Genomic DNA, 7,500 nt, shown 5'->3' with positions numbered 1-7,500 from the left:
AACAGGGGCTGCGGAGTGGAAAATCGGCAGCGCAGATTTTTCGACGAACAGGGGCTGGACCGGCCGGGCCAGGCAGGAAAATTCGTCAGGGGGGCACGCTGACGAAAAGAGGGGCTGCCGCGTGGAAAATCGGCAGCGCAGATTTTTCGACGAACAGGGGCTGGACCGGCCGGGCCAGGCAGGAAAATTCGTCAGGGGGGCACGCTGACGAAAAGAGGGGCTGCCGCGTGGAAAATCGGCAGCGCAGATTTTTCGACGAACAGGGGCTGGACCGGCCGGGCCAGGCAGGAAAATTCGTCAGGGGGGCACGCTGACGAAAAGAGGGGCTGCCGCGTGGAAAATCGGCAGCGCAGATTTTTCGACGAACAGGGGCTGGACCGGCCGGGCCAGGCAGGAAAATTCGTCAGGGGGGCACGCTGACGAAAAGAGGGGCTGCCGCGTGGAAAATCGGCAGCGCAGATTTTTCGACGAACATTCGTCAGGGGGGCACGCTGACGAAAAGAGGGGCTGCCGCGTGGAAAATCGGCAGCGCAGATTTTTCGACGAACATTCGTCAGGGGGGCACGCTGAGGAAAACAGGGGCTGCCGCGTGGAAAATCGGCAGCGCAGATTTTTCGACGAACAGGGGCTGGATGCTGGACCGGCCGGGCCAGGCAGGAAAATTCGTCAGGGGGGCACGCTGACGAAAAGAGGGGCTGCCGCGTGGAAAATCGGCAGCGCAGATTTTTCGACGAACAGGGGCTGGACTGGCCGGGCCAGGCAGGAAAATTCGTCAGGGGGGCACGCTGACGAAAAGAGGGGCTGCCGCGTGGAAAATCGGCAGCGCAGATTTTTCGACGAACAGGGGCTGGACGCTGGACTGGGCCAGGCAGGAAAATTCGTCAGGGGGGCACGCTGACGAAAACAGGGGCTGCCGCGTGGAATGGCAGCCTACACGCAGATGCGAATTCGGCAGCGCACGATGGCTTGAGCAGGTCATGGGTTCGACTTGGCGCGATCTGAAACCTGGACGAGGGACTGTCGACGCTGGACGAGCCAGCGCGGTGGCCTGTCGTGCCCCGTTCAGGGGGGGCCTGCCGCGGAGACAGCCCTCGCGGGCTCGACAGCGCAGGCCAGCGTCCCCGACGTCGCTGGCCGCGGCAGGCGAGCTGCCGGGGTTCCCGCATTCCTACAAGAAAACGTCGTGCTTTCCACATGAAACCAATCCAGTAAAATCAGCCATATTTTTATGAGGCTGCCCACTGAATTTGGGGTCATTCCGGGCCGGTTCCTAGTTTTGCGGATTTACTCGATTTCTAATGGTAGGAAAATTAAAACAAATACTTCCCGACCTCGAAAAATTCTGGGAAAATTAATGAAGGTGGATTGGATTTTTGCCAACCTCTGTGCAAAATTTCAGCTCAAAATACCAAGAAATGAATTTTTTAGAGGGGGGGTGACAGCTGGGACCTAGTAGTGTCTCCCCCTGCCAGAGCTGCAATGACACTTATTGCTCTTTAGGGAGCCACCAGGCCGGCGCCCCTCAAAGACCACACGCGCGCGCGCGCCCGCCCGCGCTGGGCGCTGGGGCGCTGGGGCCTGAGGGCCTGGGGCCCTTGGGGGCCCTTGGGCGCTTGGGCGCGCGCGCGCGGCCCCCGCAGCCATGCCGCGCTGCGCGACGCGCGGACAGCCCCTGCTGGCTTGCTCTCTCGCCCGCGGGGGGGCTGCCTTCGGGCCCTGGCCCCCCGCGTTCTGGCCTGCCCCCTGCGTGGGAGAGGCTAGGCGCTGCAGGGGCCAGCCCGACGTCGCTGGCCGCGGCAGGCGACAGCCCGACATCGCTGGCCGCGGCAGGGGCCAGCCCGACGTCGCTGGCCGCGGCAGGCGACAGCCCCTGCTGGCTTGCTCTCTCGCCCGCGGGGGGGCTGCCTTCGGGCCCTGGCCCCCCGCGTTCTGGCCTGCCCCCCGCGTGGGAGAGGCTAGGCGCTGCAGGGGCCAGCCCGACGTCGCTGGCCGCGGCAGGCGACAGCCCCTGCTGGCTTGCTCTCTCGCCCGCGGGGGGGCTGCCTTCGGGCCCTGGCCCCCCGCGTTCTGGCCTGCCCCCCGCGTGGGAGAGGCTAGGCGCTGCAGGGGCCAGCCCGACGTCGCTGGCCGCGGCAGGCGAGCCGCCGGGGTTCCCGCATTCCTACAACAAAACGTCGTGCTTTCCACATGAAATCAATCCAGTAAAATCAGCCATATTTTTATGAGGCTGCCCACTGAATTTGGGGTCATTCCGAGCCGGTTCCTATTTTTTCCGATTTCCTCGATTTTTAATGGTAGGAAAATAAAAAAAAATACTTCCCGACCTCGAAAAATTCTGGAAAAATTAATAAAGTTGGATTGGATTTTTGCCAACCTCTGTGCAAAATTTCAGCTCAAAATACCAAGAAATGAATTTTTTAGAGGGGGGGTGACAGCTGGGACCTAGTAGTGTCTCCCCCTGCCAGAGCTTCAATGACACTTATTGCTCTTTAGGGGGGTGCCCCCTGACTGGCCATGGGGCGCGCTGGCCTGGCGCCCATAGGCCTGCCGCGGGGGATATGTGGGCTGTTGCTAAACTCGGACTAAGGTGGGGGGCCTCATGGCCCGAAGTATTGCCGGCATCGATGACCCGTTTTCCGGCCGGCGACGACCCGATTCCGGCCACCGTCTTCGGGACCCGCTCCAAGCCGTCGGGCGCGTTGGGGCTGCTTATCCGCGGCGTGGGCGTGGCATTCATTTGCCGTGCTTGTGCCAAGGTGCTGGCAGCTGCTGCGCGGCTGTCTGCTTGCCGCGACGTCACGGCGGCGGTGGCCGCTGCCCCTGCTCGCAAGTCGGAGGCCTGGCCGACGTGGCTGGTGCGGACCGCCGAGCTTGGGGATTGCGAGGAGAGCTCTACGCTGGCGTGGGCGTGGCATTAAATTGCCGTGCGCGCGCCCATGCGTTGGCTCTCCTCGCAATCCCCGACCTCGTGGCGTGACGTGCCCGCTGCCGAGGCCTGGCCTCCGTCTTGCGAGCCGGGGCTGACAGCCCCCCGCATGATTGTCCCTGTCGTTCCCCCCCGCGGCCTGTCCCTTGTCCCTTCGAGATCCTTCGCCTCCGGCTGCGGTGGCAGCTGCCCGTGCTCGCAAGATGGAGGCCTGGCCGACGCGGCTGGTGCGGACCGCCGAGCTTGGGGATTGCGAGGAGAGCTCTACGCTGGCGTGGGCGTGGCATTAAATTGTCGTGCGCGCGCCCATGCGTTGGCTCTCCTCGCAATCCCCGACCTCGCGTGACGTGCCCGCTGCCGAGGCCTGGCCTCCGTCTTGCGAGCCGGGGCAGACAGCCCCCCGCATGATTGTCCCTGTCGTTTCCCCCCGTGGCCTGTCGCTTGTCCCTTCGAGATCCTTCGCGTCCGGCTTGTTGCTTGTCCCTTCGAGATACTTCGCGTCCAGCGGTGCGGGCACGATCTCGCTCGGGTGTTTCCACTTGCTCTCGTGGCCGTGGTTCGCTCGTCGGGATTGTTGTCGCGTGTACGCAGAGTCGCATGAGCGGTAATCGGGCTGTCCGTGTCGGCAGGCTCCGTGCTGGTGCACCGAACTGTCGGCCTGCTGCCCCCATCACTCTCGGCCCAAGGCCCCCTGGGTGCCTTGCGGCGAGGCGGGGTTCCTGTGCTGCGTACCCACTTCGGTGGAACTCGAATGTGAAGCTGTCCCTCTCCCCGCCGCGCGCCTCCTCGGGGGCGCGGGGCGAGCCTAGCAGTGGCGCCCGTGTTCCAGTCGAGCAGACTCCCGCCGAACTGGCCCGCGCGCGATCGCTCGTGCTTTCGGATGCAGAATGCGATGCCGGCGCGGGGGCCTCCGCCCCTGCGACCGCCCATTTCGAGCCGCTCATGCCCGATAAGAACGACTTCCTCGCCCGTCTCGTCCCCCCTCGTCTCATCGGCGTCGGGGATCGTGCGGGTCGTGGTGTCGCCAAGGAATGCTACCTGGTTGATCCAGCCCGGACAGTGTTGGCAGATTCGGCAGCGCAGATTTGTGCGGCTGCAGGTTCGTCGGGGAAAATCGGCAGCGCAGATTTTTCGACGAACATGGGCTGGACGATGGACTGTCCAGGCCAGGCAGGAAAATTTGTCGAGGGGACACGCTGACGAAACAGCGCTGGTTCAGGCACGGCGGGCAGTGTTGGAATCGGCAGCGCCGACGAAATCGGCAAAGTCGGCAGAATCGGCAGCGCAGATTTTTCGACGAACATGGGCTGGACGCTGGACTGGCCGGGCCATGCAGGAAAATTCATCGAGGGGACACGCTGACGAAACAGCGCTGGTTCAGGCACGGCGGGCAGTGGTGGAATCGGCAGCGCCGACGAAATCGGCACAGTCGGCAGAATCGGCAGCGGGTGCTGGCGATGGGTCTGGACGGGCTGGATAGTCCAAGGCTCGACGAGAAAGACTGCTGGTTTAGACACTGGGGCAGTGGCAGCCCGCGGGACAGTGTCGGCAGATTCGGCAGCGCAGATTTGTGCGGCTGCAGGTTCGTCGGGGAAAATCGGCAGCGCAGATTTTGCGACGAACATGGGCTGGGCGATGGACTGTCCAGGCCAGGCAGGAAAATTTGTCGAGGGGACACGCTGACGAAACAGCGCTGGTTCAGGCACGGCGGGCAGTGTTGGAATCGGCAGCGCAGATTTTTCGACGAACACGGGCTGGACGGTGGACTGTCCAGGCCAGGCAGGAAAATTCGTCGAGGGGACACGCTGACGAAACAGCGCTGGTTCAGACACGGTGGGCGCAGTGTTGGAATCGGCAGCGCCGAGAAAATCGGCAAAGTCGGCAGAATCGGCAGCAGGTGCTGGCGATGAGTCAGGACGGACTGGATAGTCCAAGGCTCGATGAGAAAGACCGCTGGTTTAGACACTGGGGCAGTGGCAGCCCGCGGGGCAGTGTCGGCAGATTCGGCAGCAGTGTCTGCCGATTCGGCAGCGTTGGCTTGTTGGCGCGGGGGGCCGATGCGAGTGGGGACTTGGGCAGCGGGCAGTGAAAGCAAGAGTTTCCCCGATGCTGCCGGGAAAAACGCTCCCCGGGATGGCCGGGTGAGATGACCCGGCGGCCCGCGACGGGTCATTCAATTCCATGCCCCGTCAACATAACTCCCGATGTACTGTTTGCTTTTTCGGAAGAAGAGATCCATCCCCCCATCCTCGGCCAGCCAAAAACGCTCCAATTAATGGCCGGGTGAGATGACCCGGCGGCCCGCGACGCGTCATTCAAATCACTGCCCTATCGGCTACAACTGCTGATGGGTGGGATTAGAGGCCTGCCATGGTGGTGAGGGGCGGCGAGGACCGTGAAAGCTAGAGTTTTTCAGAGGCTGCCGGGAAAAAGGCCCCTCGGGTGGCGGGGTGCGAGGACCAGGCGCGTCATTCAATTCTCTTCCCTATCAACTTGGCTCCCGTTGGCGGGATTGGAGGCCTACTGTTTGTTACAGGGCTAAAATCGTCAGGGGAAGAGCTGACGAAACAATGCTGGTTTGGATGCAGGGGGTAGTGTTGGAATCGGCAGCGCGGACAAAATCGGCAAAGTCGACAAAAAAGACTGTTGGCCTGGACATCGGGGCAGCGGCAGCCATGCCGACAGGGGGGGAAATCGGCAGCGCAGATTTGTGCAGCTGCAGGTTCGTCGGGGAAATCGGCAGCGCAGATTTTTCGATGAACATGGGCTGGAAGATGGACTGTCCAGGCCAGGCAGGGAAATTCGTCAAGGGGACACGCTGACGAAACAGCGCTGGTTTAGACACGGTGGGTGCAGTGTTGGAATCGGCAGCGCCGACGAAATCGGCAAAGTCGGCAGAATCGGCAGCGGGTGCTGGCGATGAGTCTGGACGATTTATAGTCCAGGGCTTGATGGAAAAGACTGTTGGTCCAGACAATGGGGCAGTGGCAGCGCGGATTTGTGCAGCTGCAGGTTCGTCGGGGAAAATCGGCAGCGCAGATTTTTCGACGAACAGGGGCTGGGCGCTGGACTGGCCGGGCCAGGCAGGAAAATTCGTCAGGGGGCCACGCTGACGAAAACAGGGGCTGCGGAGTGGAAAATCGGCAGCGCAGATTTTTCGACGAACAGGGGCTGGACCGGCCGGGCCAGGCAGGAAAATTCGTCAGGGGGGCACGCTGACGAAAAGAGGGGCTGCCGCGTGGAAAATCGGCAGCGCAGATTTTTCGACGAACAGGGGCTGGACCGGCCGGGCCAGGCAGGAAAATTCGTCAGGGGGGCACGCTGACGAAAAGAGGGGCTGCCGCGTGGAAAATCGGCAGCGCAGATTTTTCGACGAACAGGGGCTGGACCGGCCGGGCCAGGCAGGAAAATTCGTCAGGGGGGCACGCTGACGAAAAGAGGGGCTGCCGCGTGGAAAATCGGCAGCGCAGATTTTTCGACGAACAGGGGCTGGACCGGCCGGGCCAGGCAGGAAAATTCGTCAGGGGGGCACGCTGACGAAAAGAGGGGCTGCCGCGTGGAAAATCGGCAGCGCAGATTTTTCGACGAACATTCGTCAGGGGGGCACGCTGACGAAAAGAGGGGCTGCCGCGTGGAAAATCGGCAGCGCAGATTTTTCGACGAACATTCGTCAGGGGGGCACGCTGAGGAAAACAGGGGCTGCCGCGTGGAAAATCGGCAGCGCAGATTTTTCGACGAACAGGGGCTGGATGCTGGACCGGCCGGGCCAGGCAGGAAAATTCGTCAGGGGGGCACGCTGACGAAAAGAGGGGCTGCCGCGTGGAAAATCGGCAGCGCAGATTTTTCGACGAACAGGGGCTGGACTGGCCGGGCCAGGCAGGAAAATTCGTCAGGGGGGCACGCTGACGAAAAGAGGGGCTGCCGCGTGGAAAATCGGCAGCGCAGATTTTTCGACGAACAGGGGCTGGACGCTGGACTGGGCCAGGCAGGAAAATTCGTCAGGGGGGCACGCTGACGAAAACAGGGGCTGCCGCGTGGAATGGCAGCCTACACGCAGATGCGAATTCGGCAGCGCACGATGGCTTGAGCAGGTCATGGGTTCGACTTGGCGCGATCTGAAACCTGGACGAGGGACTGTCGACGCTGGACGAGCCAGCGCGGTGGCCTGTCGTGCCCCGTTCAGGGGGGGCCTGCCGCGGAGACAGCCCTCGCGGGCTCGACAGCGCAGGCCAGCGTCCCCGACGTCGCTGGCCGCGGCAGGCGAGCTGCCGGGGTTCCCGCATTCCTACAAGAAAACGTCGTGCTTTCCACATGAAACCAATCCAGTAAAATCAGCCATATTTTTATGAGGCTGCCCACTGAATTTGGGGTCATTCCGGGCCGGTTCCTAGTTTTGCGGATTTACTCGATTTCTAATGGTAGGAAAATTAAAACAAATACTTCCCGACCTCGAAAAATTCTGGGAAAATTAATGAAGGTGGATTGGATTTTTGCCAACCTCTGTGCAAAATTTCAGCTCAAAATACCAAGAAATGAATTTTTTAGAGGGGGGGTGACAGCTGGGACCTAGTAGT

The sequence above is a fragment of the Populus nigra genome, chromosome 2 (assembly GCF_951802175.1).
Source record: "Populus nigra chromosome 2, ddPopNigr1.1, whole genome shotgun sequence".
Taxonomy (NCBI): domain Eukaryota; kingdom Viridiplantae; phylum Streptophyta; class Magnoliopsida; order Malpighiales; family Salicaceae; genus Populus; species Populus nigra.
The sequence above is the reverse complement of the archived record's forward strand: the minus strand, read 5'-3'. Positions refer to the sequence as shown.